Consider the following 21,224-nt stretch of genomic DNA (forward strand, 5'->3'; position numbering starts at 1 on the left):
AATCTGCCTCTGCAAGTACAACCCCTGCTTCTCATTCTATCCCTTGATGTGGACCTCTTTCAAATGCTTGAAGATGGTTATTAGGCCCTCCCAACCTCCATTCATCTGGTCTCCAAACTCAACATCCCCAGTTCCTTTAACCAAGCTTCATATGGATCTTTTAGTCTAATTCCAAATCCTAGGTTCTTTACACTCCACTGCAGGGGAGCCTGGCACATAGGATTTTGGCTAGCCATGCAAAGTAGAACAAGCCTGGAGGCTGAAAGGCATCAGGCATTGGGCCTAATGGGCTTGTAATCAGGTTGGTTTCTTTTTGTGCTTGGTCTCCTGAGGGCTCTGTGGTGAGTGTGTGAGTGTGTGTGTGTGTGTGCGCGCGCGCGCGCGTGTGTGTCACTGGCTTGAAGTATTTGTTGTAAGAAGACAATGGACTTCTTTGAGATGAATAAAATTCTCCCTTCTTGATCATGGTCCCCCAGATAGGTTAAGTAGCTCTATAAGTCTCCTCTCAGAGCGTCCTTCATGTCTCCTTGCTGCTACAGCTACTACTAATAATCTTTCCAGTTATTATAGTGTAGAAGGAAGAAAGGGAGAAAGGAAGAGAGGAAGGAAGGAAGGAAGAAAGAAGGGAAAGAGGAAGGAAGAAAGGAGAAAGGAAGGAAGGAAGGAATCAAGGGAGAAAGGAAGGAAAGGAGGGAGAGAGGAAGGAAGGAAGAAGAAAGGAAGGAAGGAAGGAAGGAAGGAAAGAAGGAACGAAGGAAGGAAAAAGGAAGGAAGGAAAAAGAAAGGAAGGAAAGGAGGAAGGAAGAAAAGGAAGGAAGAAGGAAGGGAGAAAAAGTCTTCATTCTAGTTAGGAAGCTGTGCAGGATGCTGGGGATACAAAGAGCAGTAAAGATGGATGCTACCTTTGAGGAGCATATATTCTAAAATGTAGAGCCAACACTAGCAGGCAGCAGGGATCCAGTGATGGTAGCAGAGGTTAGAAAAAGCACTGGCTTTGGAGGTGACCATCCTAGGTTCTCTTCCTGGCTCTGCCGAGGATTTTTCCACATGACTCTTGGCAAGTCCGTGGTCCTCTCTTGACCTGGGCCTGTCATCTTTAAGCTATTGATTCTACAAGCAGCAAAAGGCAGAGCCAAATCAGGGCACAAGCAGATTTTTGCCCCAAAGTGTCAGAGGTCTGTATACTCTAGGAGAGAGGTTGGGGTAGACATGCTTCTTTTTTGGCAGACCACCACCTCTCTGCACCTTGCCTTCTGGTTCTCTAGTGGCTGACAAAACCTCACGGTACAACTGCTCCTGGGCCACTGTGCCCGGGGTCCTATCACTTTAGTGCTTTCTCCTCCAACTCTGATGGGTGAAGACCAGAAAATCCCTACTCATGGCAAAAATGTGTTCATGCCTGTGTCCTGCTGCCACCCCCCAGACCCAAATGGTTTGTTTTTGTTTTTGTTTTTTCTCAGGGTGAAAATAATTTCAGTTACAGTTTTGTCCAGGGTAACACAGTAAGTCAAGAGGAGAGATGGGATCAGAATTTGGGTCTCCAGAGCTGTGATTTCCCGTTAGACCAGGGACTTTTCTCCTTTCCAGGAATCAGCGTCCATGTCCTCCTAGGAGTAGGCTCCCATTTCATGAATGAATCCAAAGCAATTGGGCACTTGATATAAAAGGGCCTTCGTGAGACACCATAATTCAGTCCCTGACAGAAGCTTTGCTCTCAGCATCATTTGGGGGAGACAACCAGTGTGCTTTTCATCTCCAAATAAAACAAACAGGGACAAAGAAGGCTATAATATTGACTTTCATCATTGATATTTCCATTTATTGCTACCGTAATTAGCAATTCTATCACTGACGAGGTACCAGTCTTGTCTTACAACGAACACAGGCTTATTAATGTAAATGCTGACAAGGCTGACATGGGAAACGGGCTGGAGGAGAGTGGGCTGGTGGGCTGGGGGAGTGAGAGGGGGGAGAAAGGAGAAGATGGAGGGAGAGGCGGAGGGGGCAGAGGCCCAAGAAGACAGAAAGAAAGGAGAAGAGGAAAACAAGGGCAAAGAATCATCCTCTTCCCTTTGACTGAAATGAAATGTCCAACTTGAGTTCTGTCTCTTCCAAGAAGACCACGCTGACCAAGACAGCCTTCCTATTTGTACAAAGTGCTTAGGAGGAAGAAAGAGCAGGAAAAAAGCTGGATTTCCTATATCTTACCATCATCATAATCATTAAATACTTATGATTACTCATGGTAATAAGGCTTTTGGGAATAGCACTAGAATGGGAGTCAGAAGTCCTGGGTTCAAATTATCCTTCCTTCCTATATATCTGACCTCAGGTGAATAATTTTCGGATGTCCCCTTATTAAAATGAGGAAGGTGAATTCTGAAGTCTCTCAACCCCAAAACCCGAGGATTTGGAGACCTGGGTTTGAATTGTGACTCTTATGCCTGGGGGACAGAAAGCCAGTCACTTCTATTCTCAGGGTCTTATTTTCATCATCACTGATAATGTTTATAACACAATAATATTAATAATAATGATGATGATAGCTAGCATTCACATAGCACTTAGACATTTGCAAAATACTTACATGTGTATTAAGCATCCTGGGAGGGAGCTATTATTTAGTTTATACATTTTACAGTTGAGAAAATAGAGGCAGACAGAGGTAAAGTGATTTGACTGGGATCATATAGCTAGAAGGTATCTGAGACAAAATTTAAACTAAGGTCTTCCCAACTCTGAATTCAATGCTCTTTCCAAAGATGAAGTTAGATCACATGATCTCTACTGTCCATTTTAGCTTTAAATCCATGATATATGCTCTAAGGCTCTTTTTAGTTTTGCTATTTTAAAATCTATTTTCTAAGGTTCCTTTCAGTCTCTGTGTTCTAGGTTCTAAGGACTTTTCAATTCTTGGCATTTTGGGTTCTAGATTACCTTAAATGCCATTCTATGTTTTAGGTTTAAAGTGTCTTTCATTTTCAATGTTCAAGGTTTTAGGTCTTTTCCATTCTTGCCATTTTATGTTTTAGGTTCTAAGGTCCCTTCTGGTTCTGACATGAGAACTTGGGTTTGCATCCTTGTTCTGTCACTTAAGACCTTGGACAAATTACCTCACTAGTCTAGGTCTCAGTTTCCTCATTTGTATCTCAGTGTCTTCATTTATAAAGTGAAAGGATTGAACTAGAGTCTTCTTTGTGCCAGGGTCCCCTTGTTTTATACAGTATGAGAAAGCCTAGATAGAGCCTTCTCATAATCATGTTTTTTGATACATTGAATACAGCGCAGAGAATTCCAAAGGAAACCAATATTATTGAAAGATGGTTATCAAGCTCAGAACCCTTGGATTAGATGGATTAGATAGTCTGTGAGCATTCTTCCAGCTCTGGCATTCTGTGATCCCCAAATCCATTATTCTCCAACTCATACTCTGTGCTCCAACCACAATGATGCCCTCATTAACCTGGCACACACCAGGCTCCACAACCCACCTTTGTTCATTCTGTGCCTCTTGTCCCAAACACCTTCCTGCTACCTTTCTGAATGCTTCCTGGAAGAAGTGTGACTAACAGAGACTTTCCTAAAGTAAAAGAAAGTCTCTGTTAGTCACACTTCTTCCAGGAAACCTTTTTGATCACTCATGATACACAAAGACCTTAGATTTTGGAGCAAGAAAATAGAGACCAGTTTATCTCATTTTGCAAAGGAGGAAACTAAGTCATGAAGTAGTAAAGTATCTTGTCCAGGTCTCCCAGCTAGTAAGTGGCAAAGCCATGATTTAGATTCATATCCTTGGATTCAACCTCATTGTTCTGCTCATTCAACCACTGCTCTAATCTCTTCTTCCTATGAGCTCTCTCACAGTTCTTCAGTCCCCATTCTCATGGCATTTAATTGCTTATCATATGAGTCTTGGCTCCCCATCTGGGCTGCATCTCCTTCTGTTTTTATATTCTCCACAGCAACTAGCCATGGCAATAATAATAAAGAATCACACTTTACATTTTGGGGATGCCTCAAGATTTTACTAAGCTCTTCCCAGGAGCTCTCCATGGTAGCTGCTGCTGGAATGATTGACTTTATATTATAGATACAGAAAATGAGACTGAGAGGGGGTCAGCAGCCGGCTGAAGGTCACAGAGCTCATAAATTTCTGAGGTGGGGGGCTCGGACTCAGGTAGGTCTTCTTCTGATTCCAAATCTGCTGCCCTTCTGTCTCTTGGGCACATGGTTGGTACTCACTGAACACTGAGTGATACACAGATTGATTCACATGCCAAGCATCCTTATTTAATCATTAAAGCAGGTCCTGACCAGTCTGGCTTTGTCAGCATTTTAGTTCCATTATTTGGAAGGAATCAAAATGTTTTTCTTTAGCTGATTCTCTTATTCAGCCCGATTACTTGTTATGCCTGAAACTAACCTTCCCAGGGAGCAGACCTTAACAGTGCAATGGAAAGATAATTAATTTACTACTGACTCAGAGGAGCTGGATTTGAATCCTGCCTTTGCTCTTTATTCCTTAGTGATCTTGAGCAAATTATTTCCCCTTTTAGCCTCAGTTTACTCACCTACCAATTGAGAAAGATTATATAGATCCCTCTCTACTATCACTAACATCCTTCTCAGTCTAATACTAATGATAATCCATCTTTTTACAGACATATTTACATATTTATTGGTAATACATCTTTGTACATAGACACATAAAACCTATTTGTGTGTATATATATACGTGTGTATGTGTACCTATCTATCTGCTACATAAAGAAGAAAGGAACATAGCATAGTGGATAAAGCTGGCTTTGAAGATAAAGTCTTGGATTCGAGTCCTTCTTCTGACCCATTCTAGCTGTGTATCCTTGGGGTCCTGTTTTTTGCTTCACTTTGAATCCTCATTACTTAGCATGGTGCCTGACACATAATAAATACTTATTGATCGAATGAGTGATGTAAGCTCTGAGTACTGTAGGCAAATCTAAAAAAAGAGGTGATCTGCTTTGAGGGTTTCATCACCCTCAACTATGTGAAGCTAGCATTTAAATAGAGATATGTAATTTATAAAGGTGTTTGAAAACATTACCTCATTTGAGGAAACTGAGTCAAGCACAAGTGAAGTGATGAGGAAGTATCTGAGGTTGGATATGAACTCAGACCTTCTTGATTCCCGACTTAGAACAAAATCCCCCAAACCACCTTTCTCTTTTATATTCATTATTTCTTTTGGCTTACACCAACTCTTCAAAAAAGGTAATGCACAGAATATCATTCTCTCTTACAAGTTAAGGGAACAGGCACAGGAAGACAGTTTATCCGAGGTCTTGTAGTTGAGATTCTCGGAGCCAGAACTGGTTCCTGTGTCTTCTGATTTCAGATTTAGAACTCCCTCCTCAGCACCTCATGTGGGGAGTTCATAAGTATCTCAGGCTGGCTAGCCTGGAATCTGGCAGGGAGTGAGAATCCTTTCTGAGAAAGTTGGGGATTCTGTCGACCACCGCAGAATCAGAGAACACTGCAGAAGAGGTCAAGGGAAAGAGTGCAGCCTCTGCAAATTTCCTTCCGTGCCTGGAGAGGTGAGCACGTGTGCTCATGGGGCACTCCGTGACATAAGAATTTTTGATTGCTTGGGTGAATTCTGATCAAGTTAGCTAAGGCAAGACCCGTTCTAAGTATAGAGGGAAACTGTGTCACGGCAGCTCTCTGAACTCCCCAGTCTAGCTATTTCTCAGAGTCTTTGCTGCTATCCTAAAACACCTACCCTGGTCACTAAGGAGGAATGGAGACAATGGGGTCACTGTTCTTTGATTCCCTTCGCTTAAAGTGCCCGGATAATTGCTAGGATCTAGCCCTTAAGGGCATAGATGAAATATAAGGCAGTTGATGCCAGGGAGATCTGGGAGGGCCTGGTGATTCCCAAGTCCCCTGTTGGTCAAATTCCCTTGGTCAGAGTGAGGCTGGACAAAATCTCAGTATTGTTCAAGAAGCTTATATCCTTACATTCATCAGGGGAAGTGGGAGCTGGAATGCAAAAGCCTCTTTGCCACCCTTTGGGATCAAACAGTCAAGTCAATTCCTCTTCCATATGACTACCCTTCAAAATGACTGGGTTTGAGTCACCCTCATCCTTTCCTCTCCAAAGCTTTTCTTGGGTCCCCCATTTTGTCCAGAAGAAGGCCAGGTTCGTGGTACAAATAACGAAATGCAAGTTCGTTGAGGGCAGGGATTCTCATACTTATATCCCCAAGTGCCTAGCCCAGGGTGGATGCTTAGGACCGTCAGCTTCAGGTTGAAAGGGACCTTATAGGTCATGTGATCCAAACCCCTCATTTTATAGATAAGGAAACCAACCCCACAAGGTTAAGTGACTTGCCCCACATCACCAAAATGAGTATTGATTGACTGATCGATTGGCGGTGGTTGGTACCATGAGCACAACTTGTTCTGAGGCTTAAGATGAATCACTGAGGAGCAGAGATACACACTTCTGAATGTTTGGGGCTGAGAAGGGGGAAATCTCTGGAGTACTTTCTGATTCCAGGCCAATCTAGGGAAAGGAAGAGCAGCCAATAGAATGTGTGTGTGTATGTGTGTGTGTGTGTGTGTGAGCCTTCCTAAGGAACAATACTATCAAAAGGGTCTGGGGAAAAGGTGTTCAATTAGGTTTTTGAATAAATGGACACTCTAGCTCAAGTTATTCATCAGCCAAAGTGTTCAAGCATATGGTAGAGGCAGCCTGGATTAAACATAAATTTGGTTCTGAGGAACAGGGAGGGGAAGGCACTTAGTACGGTGAATGAGTAGGAATCCCCAGGGGCTGAGACAAAGAGGTAGTGATTAGATATAGGAGCAAGTGGAGGAAATAGAGGCGGTTACCCAAGCCTGCAGATGCTGAGGGGGTCTTTAGAGCCTATTGGGGTCGAGACAGCAATCAAAAAATTCATTCTTTGGAGATACGAGACTCTAATGATGCTCCTGAGCAGGGGAGTCAGTTCTTGGTATTCCCCTCAGGCCTCATTCCACGACCCCGCTCCCCATCTGGCCCAACTGGTAAAAGAGCAAGAAGCCCATGTCTCTTTCCATGGCTCTCCCAAGTACCTCCCTCCAAATCACTGAGAGAGACTTTACTGGACCCCGCCACTGCAGAGGAGAAAGAAAAACAGGAAGGCTTTCTTCTTTGTAAATCGAGTATAAATTGTATCATTTTGATGGTGTCTTCCTTTTCTTCCCCTACACTTTCCACCCCATGAAGCTTCAGGGGTCCGAATAGGTGGGGCCTCCAGAGGCCTCTGCAGTTGCCCAGAGCACAGAAAGCTTACAAATTGGATGATTCGTCTCAGACAAGCTGGCTACAAGCACTTTTAAGTGAACTAACTGCTGCTTTGTGGGTGGAGAGGATTTTAACATTTTGTTATAACCTGCAGGAAAAATCATTAAAATTTTCGTAATGGCTACTAGACGGAAGATAGCTTGGGATGAGCTGCAAAGGGTTACAAGTGGATAGCCAGGAAGACCAGACCTTCCTATGAATAAATGAATGAATGAAGCATTTATTAAGCGCTTACTATATGCCAAGCATTGTGTTAAATAGTGGGGATAAAAGCAGAAAGTCTTTGTACTCATGGAGGTCTCACGCCAATGAGGGAGTGAACATAAAAGAAAGTTCATCTTCAGAGTGGATAGAAAGCCCTCGTTATCTTAAGGGTGTTGCAGGGGGGTGGAAGACATGGTCTGGTGGGTTCCATCAGTAGGTCAAACCTGATTGGTGGGAAATTTTCATCTTTTGAAGGGAATAGTATTTTCCCCAAAAATACAAATAGTTCAAACATTATCTTTTCCAAGAAGCCTCTTTTGATGGTCACGATTTTTGTAAGTCTCTTGTATTTTTGTGTATTTCTTCTCTCCATATTTATATATGCACATGTTTTACCTCCTGCTTGAGAGCTGTTTGAGAGCTGAGAGTTTTTAATATCTGCATCCCCAATGACTTGCACATGGTAGATACTTAATAAATGCTAGTTGGCTCCATATCTAACCCTTATGATTTCCCAGGAAATGAGATCATGTATATAAGGTACTCTGTCATGATAACAGCTCCCATTACTATAGCTCTTTAGGATTTGCAAAGGACAAGCTTTCATTCCATTGTTTGATCTTCACAACAGCCCAGTGAAGCAGGTGCTTTCTATTATGCTCGATTTCAGAGGGGGAAACTGAGGCTCAGAGAAGTAAAATGACTCATCCTGGGTCACAGAGTGTATCCCGGGCAGGATCAGAACGCGGGTCATCCCTTTGCCAAGTCTAGCACTTGAACCACTCTCCAGAGCTGCCTCCCTTCCAAGCTTTAAAAGGCTATTTAAATGTCAGCTTTTATAATTATCACAGCAGGAGGGAGATTGTCTTCTCAGCCATGCTATTATTGCCGTCTCCTCTTACTTTAGAGTGGGAGAGTCAGTCACCACTACCTCCCTACTCTACAGATGTCTGCCAGCCTTGGCACACTTGCACCCTGGTGCCTGGAAACCCTCCTCTTTGTCCCAGCGTCGGTCTCCAGATAGAGAAACGGAGACCCGGCCTGCTGGCAAGCCCCTCTGGGTCCCCCTTTGGGCTCTTTCCTTCTCTTGGGGAGGGAACCAGGGGTGCGTTTTGACTCAGAGGATATGGGGGTTCAAACCCAGTGCCTTACCCCTGGGTCCTAGCCCCTCATCTGTGAAATGCAGAGACCAGACCTGAGTGTCTGCTAAATTCTTTATAAGGGACGGGCAAGTTACACACCTGGGACTCACAGTAAAGAGAACCCCCAGGTGAAGAAACTATCCAATTAGGGTGAGCTATCAGGAGTCCCAGAGGGCTGCCTAAAGTGGGAGGGCCAACTCCAACTCCAACTCCACCATTCTATGTAGGAGGAAACTACAGCCCTAATAGGGGAGTTGTCCACGTTCACACAGGCAGTGAGTGTTTGAACTCGAATTCAACCCCCCCCCCCCCCCGCGCCCCCCCACCACCCCCCCCCCCCCCCCCCCCCTGCCATGAGCAATCTGTCAGGATGTCTAGGACTTAATGGCTTTCCCAGTCCAACTGGGAAGAGTGTAGTGGAGGGTGCTTAGCAAAAGTGGTGCTTCTTGTTCTTTGTCCTTCCTTCTTGAAGAGGACCATGACGTCAAGGGAGGGATGTCGCACCATGCAAATGAACTGGACTTGAGTGCAAAGTCACCTGCCTCACTTTCCCTCCAGAGCCATCTGGGTCCAGTAGCCAGATATAGATCAGGACGGTTGGATATGGCCCTGGTGCAGTGGGAGAACTTGGCCTTTTGAGCTAAGGTCTTCAACAGGCTTCAGTCTGACTGAGCCACAGCCAGTCACTGATAGGGCAAAAGTGGGGTAAGGGGCCAATTCCAAAGAAAGGAGGAAGAAAATAAATCATTTCTAAGGTTTCATTTTTGCCAACCATGGATAAACTGAAGTAAATACAACTCCATTCCCCTCGCTAGTGGCACTGAAGGGGAGAAGGATGGATGAAGGTGGATTTTCCACAGGAGCTAATGGGCAGAGGCAGAGAACAAACAGCCCCCCTTCTCCCCAGGCCCAGTCATACATAGTCGGACTCGACAGGCCTAGCTCTGAGCTCTGCCCCATTCATTGTGGAGCTGAGCTGCAACCACGGCCATAATCAATGCATCATGGTGACAGGACTGGGAACCAAGGAGAATTCAGAGAGAAAGGCCTGAGAGAGCAGCTCATCCAATTCCCCCATTTTGTAGAAGAGGAAGCTGAGGCACAGAAGGATGGGTGTTTTACTCAAAATCACTTAACATCACTTAAATCATTAACAGGTAGGATCTGTACTTGGACCCTATTTATTCTATGTTCTTCTCTCTCTGAGGAGGAGTTGAAGCACTTCTGCTTTTCCTCTCTGTGGAGAGCAAGCCCCAAGAGGAGGCTGAGGTCCCAAGGGAAAAGGCAACAGAGAGAAGCTCCCTCAGTGAGCTTTGTAAGCAGGAAACCTTTTCAGAGGCACAGGGGTATAATGGAAAAGAGGCTGGTCTGGAGTCAGGAAGCTGCTTGGGATTTCCTTTGTAACTGATGTAAGTCACCTCATCCGTTTCAGAATGGATGCAATTGTTCATACATAGATATTTGTGTGTGTATAAAATATGTATTATTTTATACATCCTATCATATATTAATGCGCATATACAATATACAGATAGATAAATAATAGATAATGGATGAATAAATGGAGAAAGATGTAGATAGAGAGAGATGGAGAGATAGATGATGGATGGATGGAGAGGTAGATAAATGGATAGGTAGATCAAACAATAGATAAATAGATAACTGGATGGATAGATAGACAAAAGAATAGATCAATGATAGATAGATAGATAGATAGATGATAGACAGACAGGACAGGTAGACAGCAGATAGGATAAATAGATAGAAATATAATATCACACAGCAAGTAAGTGTCTTAAGTCCAGATTTGAACTTCAGGGAAATAAATCCTTCTAACTCCAGGCCTGAATGTTCTGTTCAAAGCAGTTCCTAACTGCCCTATATATGTTATATTAAATATGTTCTATATTTAAATAAATGTAAAAATAAAGTATTACATGTAACATTTATATACTCACATTTATAATACACAAATGATCATTGAGTCCCCAGTTTTACAGAGGAAGAAAATGAAGTTCCCTTTTTTGTTATCATTATCATTATCAGATTCATCTAAACCATTGCTTGCCCATGCCTCATTCTGAGGAAAGAGGTAGATTCAAGATTCTAACCGGGGTTCTAGTCTGGGTTCTAGTCTGACACATTGTGCTACACAGAGAAATTGGGATTCACCATTCTAGCCTGGGTTCTACTCTGGGTTCTAGCCTGGGTTCTAGTCTGTCCTGTCACTGACTTGCCAAGGTAGTTTAGGGATTTCCCTTCCCTTCCTTGGAGCCTCAGTTTCCTCCTCTGTAAAAGCAGGAATTTGGATTCTATCCTGCCATCACACACTTGACGCTGGAAGGCAGCCTGGACACCATCTCCTTGGGACAGCTGAGGCACTGAGAGGCTAAATAGATGATTTGTCTGAAGTCACAAGGCAGGGCGCAGCAGGGGAGAGATCTGAACCCAGCCCTTGGGATTCCCGGTCCAGCTCTCAAAAATGATTTCTGCCTTTTTACATTTCATAAATATATGTTCTGGAATGTCTCCGAGATCTGGAACCTAGTCCTGATAGAAAGCTGACCAGGTCTGGGCTAAGACACATGAGACAGTGTCCACTGGGTGAGCTCTGGACTCTTCATATACACACACTAACATGCTACATGTATGGACATACTCATGTATATACACATATGCATCCTAATCAAGCACTGCCTTTTCCCTTAAAAGTCTGCACATATACACAGACACGTGTGCATCAGCTAAGTCTGAATGTCTCTGCACACACATATACACACATATTCACACTCACACACACACACACTCACATACTCACACACACTCACACTCTTGCACACACTCATATACTCACACACACTCACACAGTCACACACAGTCACATAGTCACACTCACATTCACAACACACTCACACACTCACATACACAGTCACACATTCACTCACACACACACACTCACACTCACTCACACACACACACACACACACACACACTATGCATCCGCCCACCTCCAATTTCTCAACACACACAGAGGCATTCACACACACAAATACATATAGGCAGGCCCATAAACAAACATACATATAAATAGACATGTACATAATTGCCAGACACCAGTCTTTCCCTACATACCCACTCACACTCCGAGATACCCATTTACACATTCATGTGTATAAAACATGCTTGTATACACATGGATATATTGTCATGCACGTATGTACCTACCCAAGGCAAACATTCGGACATATTAATACACAGTCACACACTTAAGGATCTCTCCCCTCGAGGTGTACACATGGACACATATGTACACATACACCAAAATACAGATTTATACACCTATAAGTATCCATTCCCCCTGCAACCAGTGAAAAAGTTCTGAGTTCTTCAGACTTCCCAGCCCTGTCCCCCCTTTCTGCAATTCTGAGAGTCCTACTGGTTTCTCTCTCTCTCTCTCTCCTCTCTTCTCTCTCTCTCTCTCTCTCTCTCTCCTCTCTCTCTCTCTCTCTCTCTCTCTCTCTCTCTCTCCTCTCTCTCTTCTCCTCTCTCTCTCTCTCTCTCTCTCTCTCTCTCTCTCTCTCTCTCTCTCCCACAGACACTCCCAGGATCCACTTGTTAAAGAGTAGGGAATCTCAGACCTCTTCACTCACAAAATAATTTACTTCTACATTAGCAAGAGTGATACATTCAGGGAAGATAAGACAACAAGCACTTAGGAAGTATTTACTATATGCCTAGAATTGTGGCAAGTTCTGGAGATGAAAACAGAAGCCTACCCACCCCCCCCCCAAAAAAAAAATCTCACTCCTCTCCTTAAAGAGCTTGCCTTCTAATTGGAAAGCTGCCATAGAAAAGGGAACATGACCCAGAATGGGGATATATTGTGGAAGTCTAGAAAGTCGACACCAAAACTCATAAGGAAATGTGGTTGGTTGAGTAGGTTGAGGGGAAGGTAGGAAAAGTTTGGGAGATTCCTGACAGCAATCTGTAGAGCAATGAAAGTCTCGAGAACTCTCTGTGACCAGGATGGGACTTCAGTCTGTTACTCTAAACATCATAAATCTAATTGGTCCATAAAAAAATTGAATCTATCATCTAGAATCCTTAACACTCTAACCACTGAACTAATTGGCCACCTCCAAGTGTATTCTCTTCATTCTTTAAGAGAAGATGAGATTAAAAGGTAATCAGGCTCTTCTCTGCAACTGGAGATTTTTTGGTAAAAGATTCAGGTTTCCTGGAAGGCCTAGTGCCCCTGGGAGCCCCGCTTCACTCCTAAATCTTCGTTAGGGACAAGTGGTGCTAATGAATAATAGATTCCAAATCTGCATTGCTTCTTGCCAAGTTCTAACACAGCCTCCAGTGAACCTCTCTGTTTCCAGGAGTCTGAGTTGGGTTTTGGTTCCACTCAAAACTCCCGCACATTTTCTAATCGAAAATTACATTTTATCGTCCACGATTCCTCCTGGGGCTTCCTTCCCAATTTCAGGGAGGGTGGACATCACGGTGAATAAATCTCCAAAGTTCTTCCAGATTTGACAGATGGGATGAATCTGTGTTCACTTGGGGAAATGGGGGAAATAATGATTTAGTTGATACTGTTCTCATGGGCCTGAAGGTCTTGAGTTTCTCCCAACATAAAATAAAAGAATTACTCCTATTAATAAGAACTCCGTTCCTCCACACCATCTATTCCTGCCCTCCTTCCTCTCCACTCAGATCTCTGTGGGAAAGAGGATCTGGATCCCATCATTGCAGGGCATAAAACGGCTCAGAGACAAGAGGCCCCCCCAGCCAGTGGGGGGTGAGGAGAGGAGAGGAAGAAACCAGGGATGGGCAGTCAAGGAGTTTACCCAGACCATCAGCCTGCCAGGTCTTGCCTTCGTGGAACTCCAGAGACAGCTAGAGCGACAGAGAGTCCCTTGGGAGTGTGCCCTGTAACCAGAGGCAGGCAATCTGACATCTGCATCGAGCCAAACTGCCGAGAGGACGGACAATTAGCAGGATTCCTTAGCTACAATCCTGATACCTCAGCCAAATGCTTTAAATAATGAGCTATGCTCCACTGGGCCTCCCCTGACTGGTAGAGTCTCCCTACAGCAAACAGGCCCCCCACTGCACATTCTCCCTCATTTTACATACAATTCTAAGTGAACCCTAAACTTTGGGGCATGCTGGAAGCTAGCTTCACAAGAGCTGATTGTTAAATTTTCAGTGGAAGCATTTACAGCTTGGAAATTGGCAGATGCTACAAATCAAGGTTTGAGTGTTTTGTTCATTTCTAGATTTAAGAAAGCAATGGAGAAAGGGTTAACAATGCAAGTTAATCAGAAAAGTATGCCGTGGAGTTTTAAAGAGTCAGTTGTTAAATATTCACCCGTGTCAAGTCAGTCTGAACTATACACATAGATGAAACTTAAAACTATTTTGTCTGACTCTTTGTGATCCTATTTGGGGGGCAAAGATGCCAGAGTGGTTTGCCATGTCCTTTTCTAGCTCATTTTACAAATGAGGAAACTGAGGCAAAGAAAGTGAGGTGGCTTGGCCAGGGTCACACAGCTAGAATGTGTCTGAGGTTGGATTTGAACTCAAATCTTCCTGACTGAAGATCGAGCAGCTACTCAAACTATATTTATCCCTAAAGGTAATATAACTCAGTCTTAGACTCTTAGCTATACTTCAACCCTGTGTCCTACACAGATTATAAGCTTGTATGTTCTCTAAGCCACAGAAAATGGAGTAGTAATACAGAAGAAAGAGTACTAGCTCCAAAGTCAGACCCTGGCTGGGATGCTTACAATTTGTGTGATCTTGGGCAAGTGACAACCTTACCTTCCCAGGACATGCCAACTTCTCACTCTGGATTTTAAGGACCTCTGCATGCTGGCTACACCTGACTATTTCAGCCTTATTTTACACAATTAATTCTGCTTTAATATGGGAAAGAAAAAAGAGAGGCGGGAGCAATGGACAGAAGAAGGAAGGAAGGAAAGAAAGAAAGAAGGAAGGAAGGAAGGAAGGAAGGAAGGAAGGAAGGAAGGAAGGAAGGAAGGAAGGAAGGAAGGAAGAAAGGAAGGAAGAAAGGAAGGAAGGAAGGAGGGAAGAAAGGAAGGAAGAAAGGAAGGAAGGAAGGAGGGAAGAAAGGAAGGAAGAAAGGAAGGAAGGCGAGAAGGAAAGAGGGAAGGAAGGAAAGAAGGAGGGAAAGAAGGAGGGAAGGAAGGAAAGAAGAAAAACAGAAGAAAACAAAAAAGAAAAGAAAGAAAAATAAGAGGAAGGATGGAAGGAAAGGAGAGAGGGAGGAAGGAGGAAGGAAAGAAGGGAAGGAGGAAGGAAAGGAGGGAGGGAGGAAGAAAGTGAGGAAAGGGAAGAAAGAAGGAAGGAAAGAGGGAGGGAGGGAAAGAAGAAGGAAGGAAGGAAAGAGGAAAGAAGGAGGGAGGGATGGAAAGAAGGAGGGAGAGAGAAGTGAAGAAGGGAGGGAGGGAAAAGAGAGGGAGAAAGGAAGGAAGGAAGGAAGGAAGAAAGGAGGGAAGGAAGGAGGGACAGAAGGAGGAAAGGAAGAAAAGAAGAAAAACGGAAGGAAACAAAAAAGAAAAGAAAGAAAAATAAGAGGAAGGAGGGAAGGAAAGGAGGGAGGGAGGGAAGAAGTGAGGAAAGGGAGGAAAGAAAGAAAGAAGGAGGGAGGGAGGGAAAGAGAAAGGAGGGAGGGAGAGAGGAAAGAAGGAAGAAGGGATGGAAGGAGGGAAGGAGGTAGAGAGAAGTGAGGGAGGGAGACAGGGAAAAAGAGAGAGGGAAGATGGGAGGAAGGAAAGAGGAAGGAAGGAAGGAAAAGAGAGAGGAAAAGAGGAAGGGAGGAAAGAAGGAAAGACAAGAAAGAGGTTGGGGAGTAGGCTGGTGCTTTAGAAAGGGTGCAGGTTTTAGAATCAGAAGGGCTGGGTCCATTTCTTGACTTTGCCTCTTACTACCTGTGTGATACCCAGGATATAATTCAGCCTTCTGGGGCCTCAGTTCTCTCATCCATAAAACACGGGGATTGGAGGTGATCTCCAAAGCCCGTTGCTGTTTGAAATCTTTAATGCGAGGGAGAGAAGGAGAGAGAGGGTGGGAAGGGGAGCAGAGAGGAAAGCTGAGGCAAGGCAGAGGAAGGGAAAAAAGAAAATGAAGAAAAAAAAAGAAAAGAGACTGGGGAGAAGGAAAAAAAGGAGAGCTCTGCATGAGAAAAGAAAGGGTGATGAGTTTGAGAGTGGGAGAAAGTGGGAGAAGGAAGGCTGAGTAAGGGAGACAGGAACAGAGATAGCAGAGAAGCCCTTTGTCAGGTAGCCTTATTTGAGGCTCATTCACCCCCACCCAGGGCAACAGCACTTGGGACTCCAGTGAACCATCACTCTCTTGGCCAGTGAGAACACGCCGCCGTCAGGTTACTTCATTTTTCTGAATAATGTATTTTCTCCAAACGAGAGTGATTGATCAGAGATAGAGAAGACTGAAACTGGGAGAGACAGGTAGAGAGGGAAATAAAAAGAGACAATTGAAAGGTGGCAAGGTAGGGAGAGAAGAGGAGGGGAGAGGAGGAGAGAGGAGGGAAGAGGGAGAGGAAGGGAATGGAGCGGAGAGAAGAAAAGAAGAGGGGAAAAGAGAGGAAAAGAGAAGGAAAGGAGGGGAGGGGAGAAAGGGTATACTGAAAGGTAGAAAAGGAAGCTCCAGTATAATCAATTTCACGGGAGACCAGCCTCCTTCCTGCTTGCATTTGGCATCCGATGGAGGCAATGAGGCATTGTGGATAAGGATCTGAGGACCTGAAGTCTGAAGATTCAGGTTCTGGCCTGTCACTAATCCAGGCTGTGTGATCCTGCCTAGGCTCCTTAAGCCTAGATCAGGGATTCTTAACCTAGGGTTTGTATATTTATTTAAAATTTCCCAATAATCATATTTCAATATAATTGATTTCTGTTATAATCCTATTTTATTTATGCATTTAAATTTTGAGAAGGGATCCATAGGCTTCTCTAGATTGTTATAAGGGTCCATGACACCCACAGATTTTAAGAAACACTGGCCTAGAAATCACCAAGGTTCCCCTGTAATTTTAAACCTATGATTCTCCTTCTTTCTATAGCCAGATCCATCTTCCTACCATCTCCTGGCCCACTTGTCTCAGGCACATTAAGGCTTCTTTTTTTTGCCATTAAGAATGTCTCAAGGTAAAGGCAAACCAGATCTAAAATGCAACCATCTAGTCTAATCCCTAATGCCCTTTGGACATTGACTTACCCAAAGTCACACCAGGGATTAATTAGAAGTAAAATCTGAACCCAAGACCTTGGAATCCTGATCTGCTGCTCCTTTTACTGTATCACGCTTATCCTTAGAAATCAGTGCTTCCAGATCCATGATTTCAAAGAGAAAAGAAGGTAGCACTTGTTCTGTTGGCACTGATCACACCCTTCATGCCTTAGTTAGACAATCACTTTGACCAAACCTCCCTTCTTTCCTCCTCCCCCACTCAAAAAAATTCATTACCTGGATTATAACATTTAGCATGGAAAAGGACCTTGGGAACAATCTACTATAATTCTCTTATTTTACAGAAAAGGAAACCGAGGACCAGAGAGAAACGGTTTTCCCAAAGTCATATAAAAAGTCATCTTTTTTCACCAAAGTATATGATAAAGATAGAATTTGAATTCAGGCCTTCCAACGGCAAATTTAAGGTTCTTTCCCTGATACCCCTTTGCCTCTTTTGGAACTTTCATCTCTAGCTAAATAAAAAGTCTGACTTTACATTTTACCATCCCTTAAACCCCACCTCTTCCCAGAAGTTCTTTAAATCAGTCAATAGTGAAAAATACCAGGTCAGCAACAGAAAAGACATAGGACTTTTACTACTGATACAAAGCCCAGGCTGAGTTGTAACGCGGGTAAAATCCAAGAACTTTCGTACTGTGGTAGCAAATTTAGAGGGCGCTGCCAGAATCACACTAGTGGTCTCCTGCCAGGAGTGTTTCCTCACCTCCAAACACTGATACCCTCTCCATCCCCATAGCAGCCAGAGCCTCATGCTACAGTAGCCTCTCATACTATATTTCCTTCACCAGATAGCTATATTCAATCCCAACCCCCAAAGGACATACTTGATCGAGGGACAGACATTTCTAGCCCCTCTCCCTTTGAGCTCAAGTGAGAATCCCAGAGGTCCCAGACCCCAGACTGCACATCTTACCACATTCTTAAGTCCAAGGAAACAGCCATTTAAACAGACTTTTCCAAGCTTTGCAAGAAGGAATGGATATTTATATATTATCACCACACTGTCAGTCAGCCAGTCAATAAATATTCCCCATCCAATGAACCATTCCTTCTAAAATTAAAAATGAAGGAGAAAAAAGAAATGCCACTAACCAAGCTATCAACTAAATCAGACAGCAATGTCCAGCAGCCCCCACGGGCATGCACAGAACATGTACCTATCTTGATAGAGGATGGAAGGAGATTTATCTTCTCATGTTCTCTCTGGTCTTTCATTTCTAAGAGCCTAAATGTCCCCAGATCTTTGGAATGGAGAGAGCTAGGAGGGGACAGCTTATGTTAGCTCTCCCCTAGTTTTTCTCTGGCTACTCCAACTTTAGCAAGAAATACAAATATTCTCTCATTCTCTTTCTCTCTCTCTCTCTCTCTCTCTCTCTCTCTCTCTCTCCCCTCTATTGCTCTGTAACTGCATTATATATAATATATATACACACAGATATCCAATATTTATAGTTACATATGTTAACATATATAAATATGCTAACCTTAATTTATGTTGGATAAAAGAAAGAAGAGTTAAAAGAAGAATGTGTGTAGGTGTGTGTATTCTCCTTCTCCCTCTTTTCCTCTCCCTCCTTTTCCTCTCTTTCTATATATACATACATATAGATATAGTCTCAAGCAATGGAAAATAAGAACCAAAAAACTTAGTGCAAAGCTTAGACCAATGGATACAAAAGATATGAAACTATCAGTTCTGAACTCTTTTCATAGGCTCTATAGAATTAAAGCAAGAAGGGATATTTGAGGTCATGTAATCTGCCAACCTCACTTTACAAATGAGGAAACTGAGACTCAGAGAATTGGAATAACTTTCTTCACACAGGCAGACAAGAGGGAGCAAGGATTCAAACTAAGGTCTGTCTTTCCCAGATGGGCATCTATGCAATTTTAAGAGTCCAGGTCCAATGCCTCATAGTTTCATCCCTCTATTTTGAATATCATGCTCACCTTCCTCCCCCTCTCCCTCATTTGCTCCTTTCCCAGGGAAGGAGCCAAAGAGATGCCTCATGGACTTTCATCCCTGCTGACCACTTACACAGTAGAACAATAAGGTTCTTAAGGGCTCAGGATCTCAATCCCTCACTCAAGGTCATTTTATAGATCAAAGCATGTCCTAATCCTCGGCCCAAATTTTCCAAGGAGAAATGATCTACACACAAAATGCTACTGAAAATACTAAAATCTATACTAGCTGGACAACCATTTCCTTCTCATATGTCCATTCCTATCCTGAAGTGCCTAGAGTATACCCTATAACCACCCTCTGCTGGGAAAGATGATGATGGGTAAGACTCTGGGTGAGAGAAAAAGGGAGCCCTGGCTACAGTTGGGGTGAGAATGAGATTTCAGACATACTCTCAATAGGCAGAGAGATAATGAAGAGACGCAGTCCCTGGAAGAACACTCTTGTGACCGTGAACGACTGAGAAATGCCCTCAATTAGAAGCCAAAGTACAAAAGATTTTTTTTAAGGACAAAGTGCCTATTAGAGACACTTGAAGCACTTGTCCGGGACAAGGATTCTTGGAGTAGAATCTATGAACTTATTTTAAAAAATATTTTGATAACTATATTTTGCTGTAATTGGATTTCTTTGTAAATCAAACGCATTTTATTTCATGCACTTAAAAAAAAAAACCATTATTCTAAGAAGGGGGCCCTGAGTATCACTGGATTATCGCAGGGGGCCAAGATATAAAAGAGGCTAAAAACGTCTTCTTCAGGGGGAACTTGGAAGATCTAAATGGCAGCTGCAGATACAAAGAGTAGCCAAGAATCTGAACCGTGATCTGGGCAGCAGAATGGGTGAGCTCTAGGGGCAGAAGGGCCACAGCTGCTGCCATGAATCTTAGTGAGACTAAGGTTTCCACTGAGACTGCCTGGAGGCAGCAGAAGCCAGCAGGGAGAACTCAGTTCTCTGGGCCAGTATTCAGGCCAGTCTAAATTTAAATCTATTTCATGGCCTTAGAGCTAAGCAGAATGCAGAGGTGAATGAGAGATAGGATTTGGGGGCTGGATGAGCAGTGGGGCTTAAGGGGGATTCATCATTTGGGTGGCTTTCTCTGAATGTCTTGTGCCTGTGCTTTCATGTGTTGTACAAGGCTCTGGGAAAGGCTTTTCTATTGAACTGTGCTGTAAACTATTGGAGTTCTGAGAACAGAAGATACCAAAGTATTATAGTTGTGAGTTTGTGCTCCAATGTTATGGACACCTGTCCTTGCTCATAAACATTTCCTACAGCTTTCAATATTCTCTTGGGGTGTATCTATATTAGAAGAGGCAGGAGTCTTGGAGTGGGTGGTTATGGGATCCTGACACTCAAACTATCTTTCCTCCAGAGTGTCTTTGGATGGCATTAGTGGGCTCTGAGATTGAGAGGCACGGCCCTTAAAAGGACCAGGAGAATTTCTCCTTGGAAGGCTTGCTCCATTCAGATTTCTGATGAAAACCTCGATGTCATCTACCCCACTCACTACTCACTTACGAACTTGGGCTTAAGTGCTCTGAGATCCCAGTGGAGCTCAGATAGAAGAAGAAATGACTTGACGGTCAGAGAGCAGAGATCAAACCCTTGGGCTTAATGAACCAAAATGCAGTATCAACTGGTGATGTGGTTTTGAAGAACATCCCCCACACACATACAGACCTATACATCAGCCACCATCCCCATGAAATGTGAGGTAGGTACGTGAGTTTGCCTTTCCCATGGCCCTACCTGGGTCAGACGGTGTCAGGATGCAAAGGGACCGGTGCCCGGAGGCAGGGAGAATGATGTCCTGTCCACTGTGGTCCCACCATGCACTGCAGAGAGAAAGCACTTGAGTTAACAAAGTGGGTAGTGATGGTGGTGGTAGTGATGGTACCGGGGCTACCCTGGGCAAGGCTTTGGTAGGAAAAAGGGTGGGAGACTTCCAGAGGCCATCACACATCCCCCTGTCCTAAGAATAAAAGGCAAAGCTCCTCACCCACCACGAGCTTCTGTTCTGACATGTGTCTCCAATGGCAAGGCTATGAATCACTGAGGCAGCCCCACTCTCACACCTGCTCCCCCTTGTGACTAATAAACTGTGATATGGCAGGCCTGGGCCACACACTCAGAGCTGGAAGACACTCTAATGTCATCCAAACCAATCTTTAACTTAAAAAAATTCTCTTTCCAACATTTGTATAAAGACCTCCAAGAAGGAGAAACACATGACCTTCCCCCCTAATTTAGGAAAGCTGTAATTATTAGCAATTTTATA

General features: G+C 43.7%; 1 protein-coding gene across 4 annotated transcripts in view; it reads right to left on the reverse strand.

Annotated features, from left to right (window-relative positions):
* The window catches only part of LINGO1 (leucine rich repeat and Ig domain containing 1), a 493,542-nt gene that overhangs the window by 142,994 nt on the left and 329,324 nt on the right, over positions 1–21,224 (reverse strand). For all 4 annotated transcript variants that reach the window (XM_031956817.1, XM_031956818.1, XM_031956819.1 and 1 more), the window contains one exon: positions 20,696–20,781. The gene's annotated coding sequence lies outside the window, so the exon portion shown is untranslated. The remainder of the gene's footprint in view (positions 1–20,695; positions 20,782–21,224) is intronic.

Source organism: Sarcophilus harrisii, chromosome 2 (genome assembly GCF_902635505.1).
Source record: "Sarcophilus harrisii chromosome 2, mSarHar1.11, whole genome shotgun sequence".
NCBI lineage: Eukaryota > Metazoa > Chordata > Mammalia > Dasyuromorphia > Dasyuridae > Sarcophilus > Sarcophilus harrisii.